Raw genomic sequence first — 14,020 nt, 5'->3', positions numbered from 1 at the left:
GACGTTCCACTACCACTGATTACTGCTAGCTGTTATTGCACGCCTTACAACGTCAAGGATCTCGGAGCCTTGTTACCCACGTCTGCACCCCACGGACCCACGTGTGTGTGTGTGTGTGTATATGTGTGTGTGTGTGTGTGTGTGTGTGTGCATGTGTGTGTGTGTGTCTATGTATGTGTGTGTGTGTGTATGTGTGTGTGTGTATGTGTGTGTGTGTGCATGTGTGTGTGTGTGTGTGTGTGTGTTTGTGTGTGTGTATGTGTGTGTGTGTGTGTGTGTGTGTGTGTGTGTGTGTGTGTGTACTCACCTATTTGTACTCACCTATTTGTGGTTGCAGGGGTCGAGTCTTAGCTCCTGGCCCCGCCTCTTCGTGTGTGTGTGTGTGTATTTGCCTAGTTAGTTACCATTTTGTCCTAGTGCAGGTGTGTGTGTGTATGTGTGTATATGTGTGTGTTCGTGTGTATGGGGGAGGTGTGAGGGGGAGATACTGCTAATACATACCAGTAATTCTGGGTTATAAAAAGCAGAAATTGCTACTAGGGTCTAAAGCTTCTATGAGTGTCTGCCCTTGTGTGTGTGTGTGTGTGTGTGCATGTGTGTGTGTGTGTGTGTGTGTGTGTGTGTGTGTGTGTGTGAGGGAGGGATGGTTAGGGGGGTAGGTGGTGTGGTTGAAAGATCCGTTATACCTCTCTGTCGTGTAGGTTCAAATTTAGTCCCAGCTGTCTTTCCTAGTAATGCTACTCTCTCCACTTATTGCCCTTTCTGGATTTAAGTGTCAATTATTGCTGGCTATTATCCTATTCCTTGTTCACATTGAGAGAGGACTGCCTAGCTTCCTAAGTATTCATACTGCTAATAACTACCGGTAGTAATACTACGCTACACCTCGCTAGTCTGCTCTACACCTCACACTCGTCAACACTATCTTCACTTTATCTATGCTATTTCTACTCTAATTCTGGTAATAGCTTGCAGGAGTGAGTGACCAGTGTCTAACAGTGATGTAAGACCAGAAGCCAGAGCCCACATGCAAACCACAATAGATGAGTAATACTTGCGCTGGCAGCGCGGTGACAAGTTGCCAGATGCTGATGACATAGTCATCGTACATAGGCCTTAAATCACTATTTTGGAGATCCTTCACCCATGATGTTTATAACCATATATGCTCATGCATCCCGCGTTCCTCACGCGATTTCAATTTTCACTTATGTGTGTGTGTGTGTGTGTGTGTGTGTGTGTGTGTGTGTGTGTTTTAGTGCATGTGGATGTATGTGTGTGCGTGTGTGTGTACTCACCTATTTGTACTCACCTATTTGTGGTTGCAGGGGTCGATTCACAGCTCCTGGCCCCGCCTCTTCGCTAATTGCTACTAGGTCCTCTCTCTCCCTGCCCCATGAGCTCTATCATACCTCGCCTTAAAACTATGTATGGTTTCTGCCTCCACCACATCACTTTCTAGGCTATTCCATGGCCTGACTACTCTATGACTGAAGAAATACTTCCTAACATCCCTTTGATTCATCTGAGTCTTCAACTTCCAATTGTGACCTCTTGTGTCTGTGTCCCATCTCTGGAACATCCCGTCTTTGTCCACCTCGTCTATTCCGCGCAGTATTTTATATGTCGTTATCATGTCTCCCCTGATCCTCCTGGCCTCCAGTGTCGTCAGGCCGATTTCCCTCAACCTTTCTTCATAGGACAATCCCCGTAGCTCTGGGACTAGTCTTGTTGCAAACCTTTGCACTTTCTCTAATTTCTTGACGTGCTTGACTAGGTGTGGATTCCAAACTGGTGCTGCATACTCCAGTATGGGCCTGACGTAGATGGTGTACAGAGTCTTAAACGAATCCTTACTGAGGTATCGGAACGCTATCCGTAGGTTTGCCAGGCGCCCGTATGCTGCAGCAGTTATCTGACTGATGTGCGCCTCAGGAGATATGCTCGGTGTTATACTCAACCCCAGATCTTTTTCCTTGAGTGAGGTTTGCAGTCTTTGGCCATCTAAACTATATTGTGTCTGCGGTCTTCTTTGCCCTTCCCCAATCTTCATGACTTTGCATTTGGCAGGGTTAAATTCAAGGAGCCAGTTGCTGGACCAGACTTGTAGCCTGTCCAGATCTCTTTGTAGTCCTGCCTGATCCTCGTCCGATTCGATTCTTCTCATTAACTTCACATCGTCTGCAAACAAGGACACTTCTGAGTCTATCCCTTCCGTTATGTTGTTCACGTATACCAAGAACAGCACAGGTGCTAGGACTGACCCCTGTGGAACCCAGCTTGTCACAGGCGCCCACTCTGACACCTCGTCGCGTACTATGACTCGTTGTTGCCTCCCTGTCAGATATTCTCTGATCCATTGCAGTGCCTTTCCTGTTATGTGTGCCTGGTCCTCTAGCTTTTGCAGTAACCTCTTGTGAGGAACTGTGTCGAAAGCCTTCTTGCAGTCCAAAAATACGCAGTCGATCCACCCCTCTCTCTCTTGTCTTACTTCTGTCACCTTGTCATAAAACTCTAGTAGGTTTGTGACACAGGATTTTCCTTCCCTGAAACCGTGCTGGTTGTCAATTATACACTTGTTTCTTTCCAGGTGCCCCACCACTCTCCTCCTGATGATCTTCTCCATGACCTTGCATACTATACACGTTAGTGATACAGGTCTGTAGTTTAGTGCCTCATGTCTGTCTCCCTTTTTAAAAATTGGGACTACATTTGCCATTTTCCATACCTCAGGGAGTTGCCCAGTTTCAAATGATGTGTTGAAGATCTTTGTTAATGGCTCACACAATATCTCTGCTCCCTCTTTAAGGACCCACGGAGAGATGTTGTCTGGTCCCACCGCCTTTGAGGTGTCAAGTTCGCATAGCAGCTTCTTCACCTCCTCCTTGGTTATATGAACCTCATCCACCACTTGCTGGTGTGCCCCCCTGTTCTGATTTCTTGGAGTCCTACTGGTTTCCACTGTAAATACCTCTTTAAATCTTGTGTTGAGCTCCTGACATACCTCTCGGTCGTTTCTTGTGAATTCCCCATCACCCTTCCTCAGTCTGATTACCTGGTCCTTGACTGTTGTTTTCCTCCTGATGTGGCTGTACAACAGCTTCGGGTCAGTCTTTACATTTGATGCTATGTCATTTTCATATTGTCTCTGAGCCTCCCTTCTTATCTGTGCATATTCGTTTCTGGCTCTTCGGCTGATTTCTTTATTTTCCTGAGTTCTCTGTCTTCTGTACCTTTTCCATTCTCTAGTACACCTAGTTTTTGCCTCCCTACACCTTTGGGTGAACCAAGGACTCGTTCTGTTCTTCCCATTATTTCTGTTTCCCTTGGGAACAAACCTCTCCTCTGCCTCCTTGCATTTTGTTGCTACATAGTCCATCATTTCTTGTACTGGTTTTCCTGTCAGTTCCCTCTCCCACTGAATGTCTTGAAGGAAGTTCCTCATGCCTGAGTAGTTCCCCCTTTTGTAGTTTGGTTTTTCCCAGCCTATTCCTGCTACTCTCTCCACTTGGAGCTCAGCTATGTAGTCGAAGCACAGAACCACATGATCACTAGCTCCCAGGGGCCTTTCATACATGATACCCTCGATGTCCGAACTACTCATGGTGAATACAAGGTCCAACCTTGCTGGTTCATCCTCTCCTCTCTCTCTGGTAGTGTCTCTAACATGTTGATGCATGAGGTTCTCCAGTACCACATCCATCATCTTGGCTCTCCATGTTTTGGGACCCCCATGGGGCTCCAGGTTTTCCCAGTCAATCTCCTTGTGATTGAAATCACCCATAACTAGTAACTTTGCTCCCCCCACGTGTGCTCTCCTGGCCACCTCGGCTAGTGTGTTGATCATTGCTCTGTTGCTCTCATCGTATTCTTCTCTTGGTCTCCTGCAGTTCTGTGGTGGGTTGTACATTACTGCAATTATCACCTTATGTCCCTCAGACTGGATTGTTCCTACTAAGTAGTCTCTTTCGCCCATGCCATCCATTCCTTCCATTTTCTCAAAACCCCACTGGTTTTTAATGAGCAGTGCAACTCCTCCTCCCCCTCTCCTCCCTCTGTCTTTCCTGAAGATTTGATATCCGGATGGAAAGATTGAATCTGTTATTATTCTGGTGAGTTTTGTTTCTGTGAGTGCAATTATGTCTGGGGATGTCTCTTTGATTCTTTCGTGCCACTCCTCATACTTGTTTGTTATTCCATCTGCATTTGTATACCACACCTTCAACTTCTTTTCTAAGACTGTGGTCTGGGAAGTATATTGGGGTTGGGGAAGTGGGAGACCTGGTAAGGATCTATGGGTTGTTGCTGTGGGGGTGAAGTTTGTAATGTAGTGGGTGGGGGCATTGGATGTGGCATGGGTGTTTTGATTTAGAGTGTTTGGTTGCACTGGGGTTGACCTGGTTGGGAGGCTTCTATAGAAAGTTGTGAGGGAGGCTGTATTTGATCTTCTTCCTGGGTCTGGGATCTCCTGTCTGTCTTCTCTATCCCCTCTCTTTCCTCCTTTCTCCTTTGTACCATCTCTCTCAGTTTCTTCCTTTCTTCTTGTGTTCTGTCGCGGTCGAGATACACCCTCCTGTATGCCATCATGTCCCTTAATCGTGCTTTCTCCTGCAGGATCCTGGTCCGAGTCGCTTCTGCCTTGAAGGTCACTCTCACTGGCCGGGTTATTTTTTTTACAAACCCCCCTATTCTCCGAAAATTTTCCAGCTGGGTCATATCGTCTTCTCCTATTGCTTTCATGATGCTTTCAATTGCTTTTTTTCCCCTTGTTTTCTTGCTTCATATGTTTCCCCTTCGACTTCCTGGAGCCCATACACAAAGACTGACCTCACCCTTTCATTCTCCCACTGCATATCCCTGTGTATCCCCTCATTTAATTTGGTTTCCTCCACTGCAGCTTTCCTTACATCAGTTTCACTGGCTAATGTACTTGGGCTCAGTGGCCTGTCATTTTCCCTTCTCGGCTTTCCTTGGGCTCTGTTGTTGTCTGTTAGGGCCTCCACATAAAGCTTAGCTCTTTCATTTGCTACAGTCTCCTCTGATAGAGCATCTCCATGCAGTTGTGCCCCTTCTTTCCCTACAGTCCCCTTATTTGTGGCTTAGGTAGCAGTCTCTGTTGTCAATCCCAAAATGTTCTTTAGTTCTTTAGGCTGTTTCAGATTTTTCAATTCCTCTTCTAAACTCTGTATCCTAGCTTCTGCTGCTTTGACATGCACCTCCCACTTCCTGCTTTCCATATCTATCCTCTCTTCCATTCTCATGCTAAGTTCTTCTAGTTTCTTTTCCCATTCATGATCCCTTTTTATGAGCTCTGCTGCCCAATCTTCCTTTGCATTTTCCTCCTCCTGTCCCTTGGTTTTTCTTGTTGCTCTCTGGCAACCCATTTTTGTTTTATCCTGATTGCCTCAGAGTGGGAAACCTATGTAGTTCTGTATGTTAGGTTAGTAGTGTGTGTGTCAGAGTGTGGGGGGGGGGAAGTAGTGGAGGAACTGTGGCTATGTGGGAGCTGAGTGGGGAGGGGTGGGGAGGGTTTAGGGTGAACGGGGGAGGGGAGGGTGATCGAGGGAGGGGAGGGATCAGGGGAAGTAGTGAGATGTCGGTGGTGAGGGCGGAGTGTATGTGTGTCTGGATATGTACTCACCTAATTGTACTCACCTAATTGTGGTTGCAGGGGTCGAGACTCAGATCCTGGCCCCGCCTCTTCACTGATCGCTACTGGATCCTCTCTCTCTCTGCTTCCTGAGCTTTGTCATACCTCTTCTTAAAACTATGTATGGTTCCTGCCTCCACTATTTCACTTGCTAGGCTATTCCACTTGCTGGCAACTCTATGACTGAAGAAATACTTCCTAACGTCCCTGTGACTCGTCTGAGTCTTCAGCTTCCAGTTGTGACCCCTTGTCCCTGTGTCCCCTCTCTGGAACATCCTATCTCTGTCCACCTTGTCTATTCCCCGCAGTATCTTGTATGTCGTTATCATGTCTCCCCTGACCCTTCTGTCCTCCAGTGTCGTCAGTCCGATTTCCCTCAACCTTTCCTCGTACGACATTCCCCTGAGCCCTGGGACTAGCCTTGTTTCAAACCTTTGTACTTTCTCTAACTTCTTGATGTACTTGACCAGGTGTGGGTTCCAGACTGGTGCTGCATACTCCAGTATGGGCCTAACATACACAGTGTACAGTGTCTTGAACGATTCATTATTAAGGTATCGGAACGCTATCCTCAGGTTTGCCAGGCGCCCGTATGCTGCAGCAGCAGTTATTTGGTTGATGTGTGCCTCCGGTGATGTGCTCGGTGTTATGGTCACCCCAAGGTCTTTCTCCCTGAGTGAGGTCTGTAGTCTTTGTCCACCTAGCCTATACTCTGTCTGCGGTCTTCTTTGCCCCTCCCCAATCTTCATGACTTTGCATTTGGCTGGATTGAATTCGAGAAGCCAGTTACTGGACCACATGTCCAGTCTCTCCAGGTCTCTTTGCAGTCCTGCCTCATCCTCGTCCGATTTAATTCTTCTCATCAACTTCACGTCATCTGCGAACAGGGACACTTCAGAGTATATTCCTTCCATCATGTCGTGTGTGTGTGTGTGTGTGTGTGTGTGTGTGTGTGTGTGTGTGATTGTGTAATTTTGTCTGTAATTGTGTGTGGAATTATGTGTGGGTTTATTATGTACTGAAAGGTAGGTGGCTTGTGCGTTTAAGGTAAGTCTCAGTGGTCCTTGGCTGCCCACACCTTCTTGTGACCTGACCCCCAACCTCCTGGGACTTACCGCACTTACAGTGTACTCACCTATTTGTGGTTGCAGGGGTCGAGTCATAGCTCCTGGCCCCACTGTACTCCGTCTGCGGTCTTCTTTGCCCTTCCCCAATCTTCATGACTTTGCACTTGGTGGGATTGAACTCCAGGAGCCAATTGCTGTTTGTGTGTGTGTGTGTGTGTGTGTACTCACCTAGTTGAGGTTGCGGGGATCGAGTCCGAGCTCCTGGCCCCGAGTCCGAGCTCCTGGCCCCGTGTGTGTGTGTGTGTGTGTATGTGTGTATGTGGGTGTGTGTATGTGTGTGTGTGTGTGTGTGTGTGTATGTGTGTGTGTGTGTGTGTGTGTGTGTGTGTGTGTGTGTGTGTGTGTGTGTGTGTGTGTGTGTGTGTGTGTGTATGTGTGTATGTGTGTATGTGGGTGTGTGTATGTGTGTGTGTGTGTGTTTGTGTGTGTATGTGTGTGTGTGTGTGTGTGTGTGTGTGTGTGTGTTTGTGTGTGTGTGTGTGTGTGTGTGTGTGTGTGTGTGTGTGTGTGTGTGTGTGTGTGTGTGTGTGTGTGTAATTATGTGTCGAATTATGTGTGGGTTTATTATGTGTCTGAAAAGTAGGTGGCTTGTGCTTGGAGTGTAATGTAGATTCTCAGTTGTCGCTTGTGTCCACAACCTCTTGTGACCTGACTCCCACCCTTGCAGTGTTGCCTATATCGACCTGCTTATAGTGAGTTAATCGCCTTGTTCAATGGCTTACCATTTGCTAAATCTTATTGAATACTTGAGTGCCTATTCTTTATCGTGCTATGAGAGTTAGACCATTCACATTCAGCTTGGCAGTTAATTGGAACCTGGACCCCACACCCAAACAACCACTCATAGGTGATACAGTACTTGTAGTGCAGCTGTAGCACTGTAGATTGTCCAGGTCGATGTGACGTCCTGGCGTAGATCCAGCTCGATGTACGTCCTGGCGTAGATCCTCCTCAATTTCTTCTCGTTAATAATGTACCCTATTCACTGTATTTCTTTCACTGGTCACACGATTGTTTCACTTTATTACCTTTCTTGGGTGACACTTGGCAACGCCGGCTTACACACTAGCCTGCGCCACAACGCTTTTATTTTCCAGATCACTTTCAAAATTGTGGCTCTCCAAACACTTATGTGGCTCAGGCAATTAAAAAAAACACTTCTAGGATTGTTGACTACCCTGACACACTTAGCAACCCTTGCAGAACACTTAGTAGCCCTCAAAAACACTTAAATTCCCGGAGCACCGACGGCGTGACTAGCGCGCTCGCTGTCCCTACTGTGTGTGTGTGTGTGTGTGTGTGTTTGTATATGCGTGCATGTGTGTGTACGTGTGTTTGTGTGTGTGTACATGTGTGCGTGTGTGGGTACATGTGTTTGTGTGCCTGGAGGTGGTTGGGGGAAGACACTGGCAGGTGGGGAGATAGCTGGTGGAGAAGTAGAAAAAGGAAGATGAAATGGAAGATGGAGAGGAAGAGAGAGGGAGAAAGATTGGTAGGTAGATAGAGGGACGGAGAGAGAGAGATAAATAGATAAATAGATTGATAGATAGACAGATAGATAGATAGATAGATAGATAGATAGATAGAAAGAGAGAGAGAGAGAGAGAGAGAGAGAGAGAGAGAGAGAGGGAGAGAGAGAGAGAGAGAGAGAGAGCAAGAGAGAGAGAGAGGGAGCGAGCTCTTCTCCAAGGGGATGTTGACAACCAAGTGAAAGCCTTCACTGGACACATCCTTAATCTACAACAAGAACACATTCCTCACCGGCAATATGTGACGGAGGCTACAGATTAGCCTTGGTTTGGTTTTCATTATAAAGAGGCTGCTACTGCTAAGTACAAAGTATGGCGAAGGTATAAGAGACATCCTACCACCTATAACAGGAACTTGCACAGGCAAGCCTGTAGGCATATGGGTGACATTCAAAAGTGGGCCATCAGGTAGGGTAGGCTCCAAAACCTGGTGGTCCCTGGTCAAAGACAGACAAGGTTATCTGCCTGATGAACTCATTCCACCTCTAAATCAACAGGATGGGACCACCTCTACTAGTAGTCAAGAGAAGGCGGACCTCTTTGCCAAACACTTTGCTACCAAAATGCAAGTTCCTGATCCAGCAAGGGGACCCTCCTTGGCTAGCTGCAAGAACTGTGTCAAAACTGTCAGTGGTGACAATAAGGCAGAAGGAGGTGCATTTTCTTCTTAAATTGCCTGACCAAGAAAAGGCTGTGGGCCCTGACAAGTTGAGCCCAAGATTGCTGAGATGTGCAGACCAGCTAGCAGCACCTCTAACTTGCATCATTCACAAAAAAAAGAGCAGAGCAGAAATTAGCAACTACAGACCAATGTCACTCCTGTCAATCACAGGTAAGATCCTTGAGACAATACTCTCAAGACAAATGACAGAGTTTTTTGACTACCACTCACTACTTTGTGATCGTCAGTTTGGCTTCAGGAAAGGTTACTCTGCTGCTGATCTGTTGTTAAACCTCTACACTAAGTGGCACCAGTCACTGGATGAATCCAAAGTCAGCTGTGTGGTAGCACTGGACATTGCTGGTGCTTTCGACCGGGTGTGGCACCAAGGCCTCTTAGCAAAACTTCAATCACTGGGAATTGCAGGCTCTACGCTATGTCTCCTCAGTGGTTACCTTCATGGTAGATCTCTAAGGGTAGTTCTCAATGGAACGGAATCAGCAAGACATCCTATTGGGGCAAATGTTCCACAAGGAAGCGTGCTGGGACCATTGTTATGGAATGTCTACTTCAACGACCTTCTTCATCTCATCCCTGAATCCCATGCATATGCAGATGACTGTACACTGACATTCACTTATCCAAGAGAAGAAATGCCAGCTGCTCTAAGCTACATCAATCACCAGCTCAGAGCTATATCAGCTTGGGGAAATAGATGGCAAGTAACATTTGCACCTGAGAAAATGCAAATGATGATGGTCTCTAGGCGCCATGTTGGTAATGCTGGTGCAGTAGTAAGGATGAATGGGAGGGTGTTGACACCTGGGGAAGAAGTTGATATCCATGGGGTGAAATTTGACTCCAAACTAACCATGAAGAACCATGTTGTAAATCTTGCAAACAAGGCAGCCAGGAAGCTTACAACACTTCGCCGTATCTCGCATCTGCTTGACGGTAGGGGTTGCAAGATTCTGTATGGATCACAAGTACGCTTACACCTTGAGTATGCTCCACTTTCTTGGTTTGCCTGACCCCCCTTTCATCTGTGACTACTTGACAGAGTAGAGAACAGAGCAAGACGTCTCATCTCTCGCCTGGACCCATCCTGGATAGATCTGTCATTTCAGCAGAGCCTTCAACACAGGAGGGATGTGGGAGGCCTTACTGTTATGTACAAGGCCAATATTGTCAAAGTACCACACTTGGATCCACTTCGAGGATAGCGTGAAACAAGCTTTTATGCCACAAGATGGGCAGCAACTTCACTCTGGCTGTACACTTCTCCAGAACATCACTCTATCTGAGATCATATATACCCAGGATGACTTTATTATGGAACACATTCGTACAGCATAATGATGTCAACGAGATAAAGTCAGTTGATCAAATGAAAATGCTGGCCCACACACGGTTCCAACTTCATCCTGTTCCCTACTTGTATGTTTCATAACAATAAAAATGCTTTCAAATGAGCTGATGTAGGTAACAGCTTGCCAATAAAGTTAGGAATCCTTAACCTGTAAATAGCTTCTCAATAAAGCTAGGGATCCTTAACCTAACCTTGTCAAACCCTGTGTAAAAAGAGAGAGAGAGAGAGAGAGAGAGAGAGAGAGAGAGAGAGAGAGAGAGAGAGAGAGAGAGAGAGAGAGAGAGAGAGAGAGAGAGAGAGAGAGAGAGAGAGAGAGAGAGAGAGAGAGAGAGAGAGAGAGAGAGAGAGAGAGAGAGTGAGAGTGAGAGAGAGAGAGAGAGAAAGAGAGAGAGACTTAAGATCCCAACAGAACGAGGTGAGGAGTTCACACGCACTCCCTGGCTATGGGAAAAAGATAATTGGCCAGCCCTTTTGCTCTGAGTTCGCCACCACCGACTGGAATATTCTTCTTCAAGGGGATGTTGACAACCAAGTGAAAGCCTTCATTGGACACATCCTTAATCTACAACAAGAACACATTCCTCACCGGCAATATGTGACAAAGCCTACAGATCAGCCTTGGTTTCGCTTTCGTTGTAGAGAGGCTGCTACTGCTAAGCACAAGGCATAGCGAAGGTATAAGAGACATCCTACCACCTATAACAGGTACTTGCACAGGCAAGCCTGTAAGCATATGGGTGATGTTCAAAAGTGGGCATCACTAAATGGGAGGTGGACACAAAATGAAAGCTAGCATCAGGTAGAGTGGGCGCCGAAACCTGGTGATCCCTAGTCAAGGACAGACGAGGTTATCTGCCTGATGAACTCATTCCACCTCTAAATCAACAGGATGGGACCACCTCTACTAGTAGTCAAGAGAAAGCGGACCTCTTTGCCGAAAACTTTGCTACCAAAATGTAAGTTCCTGATCAAAAGTTCCTGGTCAAAACTGTCAGTGGTAACAATAAGGCAGAAGGAGGCGCATTTCCTTCTTCAATTGCCTGACCAAGAAAAGGCTGTGGGCCCAGACAAGTTGAGGCCAAGATTGGTGAGATGTGCAGACCAGCTAGCAGCACCTCTAACTCGCATCTCTCAGCACTGCCTGGTGCAGTGTAAATGACCTTCTCTGTGGAAAGAGGCAAATGTAGTCCCTGTTTACAAAAAGAAGAGCAGAGCAGAAATCAGCAACTACAGACCAGTGTCACTGCTGTCAATCACTGGCAAGATCCTTGAGACAATAATCTCAAGACAAATGACAGTTTTTTTTACTACCACTTACTACTTTGTGACCGTCAATATGGCTTCAGGAAAGGTTACTCTGCTGCTGATTTGTTGTTAAACCTCTCCACTAAGTGGCACCAGTCACTGGATGAATCCAAAGTCAGCTGTGTGGTAGCACTGGACATTGCTGGTGCTTTCGACCAGGCGTGGCACGAGGATCTCTTAGCAAAACTGCAAGCTCTGGGAATTACAGGCTTTACGCTATGTCTCCTCAGTGACTACCTTCATGGTAGATCTCTAAGGGTAATTCTCAATAGAACAGAATCAGCAAGACATCCTACTGGGGCAAGTGTTCCACAAGGAAGCACGCTGGGACCATTGTTATGGAATGTCTGCTTTACTGACCTTCTTCATCTCATCCCAGAATCCCATGCATATGCAGACGACTGTACATTGACATTCACTTATCCAAGAGAAGAAATGCCAGCTGCTCTAAGCTACATCAATCACCAGCTCAGAGCTATATTAGCTTGGGGAAATAGATGGCAAGTAACATTTGCACCTGAGAAAACGCAAATGATGATCGTCTCTAGGCATTATAATGGTAATGCCGGTGCATTAGTAAGGAAGGAAGAATGGGAAAGTGTTGGCCCCTGGGTATGAAGTTGATATCTTTGGGGTGAAATTTGACTCCAAACTGACCATGAAGAACCACTTTGTAAATCTTGCAAACATGGCAGCCAGGAAGCACTTCTCCGCATCTCGCATCTGTTGACAGTAGGGGTTGGAAGATTTTGTAGGAGGCACAAGTACGCTCACACCTTGAGTATGTTACAAGCAAATTTCCTAAATTTGCTTGTAACAGATAAGTGAACTATAGATATGTAAATATAAATCCATATGTATTCATCCTAACCCCTTGGGGCCTAGTTCCTGGGCCTTTTGTGTATCCATATGCTCTTGCGCTACCGTCCACAGGATGGATATGGGGTGCACAATAAACTAGCCACTTCGGTGGCAAAATCTAATCTAATCCTTGAATATGCTCCACTTTCTTGGTTTGCCTGCATCCCTTCTGTTCTGCGACTGCTTGACAGAGTAGAGAACAGAGCAAGACGTCTCATCTCTCGCCTGGACCAATCCTGGATAGATCTGTCATTTCAGCAGAGCCTTCAACACAGGAGGGATGTGGGTGGCCTTACTGTTATGTACAAGGCCAATATTGTCAAAGTACCACACTTGGATCTACTTCGAGGACAGCGTTTATGCCACAAGACGGGCAGAAAGCAGCAACTTCACTCTGGCTGTACCCTTCTCCAGAACATCACTTCATCTGAGATCATATATACCCAGGATGACTCGAGTCTGGAACACATTCCTACAGCATTATAATGTCAGCGAGATAAAGTCAGTTGATCAAATGAAAATGCTGGCCCACACACGGCTCCAACTTCATCCTGTTCCCTACTTGTATGTTTCATAACAATAAAAATGCTTTCAAATGAGCTGATGTAGGTAACAGCTCTTAGCTTGCCAATAAAGTTAGGAATCCTTAACCTGTAAATAGCTTGTCAATAAGAGAGAGAGAGAGAGAGAGAGAGAGAGAGAGAGAGAGAGAGAGAGAGAGAGAGAGAGAGAGAGAGAGAGAGAGAGAGAGAGAGAGAGAGAGAGAAAGAGAAGGAGAGTAAAGAGGGAGCATTGGGGGGAAAGGGGGAAGGGAAAGAGGGAAAGCTGTGGTCAGAGGGGGTATGGGCGGTCAGTTTCCGCGAGCCCACTGCCTGTTGCCTAGCTACCTTGATTTAAAGAAGTCACGCTGTCAGACTTTTTGTGTTATCCTAGGTTCTTTTCACGTATGCTGCTGTGTGTGTGTGTGTGTGTGTGTGCTCACCTAATTGTGGTTGCAGGGGTCGAGACTCAGCTCCTGGCCCCACGAGGAGTGTGTGTGTGTGTGTGTGTGTTTGTGTGTGTGCGTGTGTGTGTGTGTGTGTGTGTGTGTGTACTCACCTAGTTGTACTCACCTAGTTGAGGTTGCGGGGGTCGAGTCCGAGCTCCTGGCCCCGCCTCTTCACTAATCGCTACTAGGTCACTCTCCCTGAGCCGTGAGCTTTATCATACCTCTGCTTAAAGCTATGTATGGATCCTGCCTCCACTACATCGCTTCCCAAACTATTCCACTTACTGACTACTCTGTGGCTGAAGAAATACTTCCTAACATCCCTGTGATTCATCTGTGTCTTCAGCTTCCAACTGTGTCCCCTTGTTACTGTGTCCAATCTCTGGAACATCCTGTCTTTGTCCACTTTGTCAATTCCTCTCAGAATTTTGTATGTCGTTATCATGTCCCCCCTATCTCTCCTGTCCTCCAGTGTCGTCAGGTTGATTTCCCTTAACCTCTCCTCGTAGGACATACCTCTTAGCTCTGGG

The sequence above is a fragment of the Cherax quadricarinatus genome, chromosome 12 (assembly GCF_038502225.1).
Source record: "Cherax quadricarinatus isolate ZL_2023a chromosome 12, ASM3850222v1, whole genome shotgun sequence".
NCBI lineage: Eukaryota > Metazoa > Arthropoda > Malacostraca > Decapoda > Parastacidae > Cherax > Cherax quadricarinatus.
Note: the sequence above shows the minus strand (reverse complement) of the source record.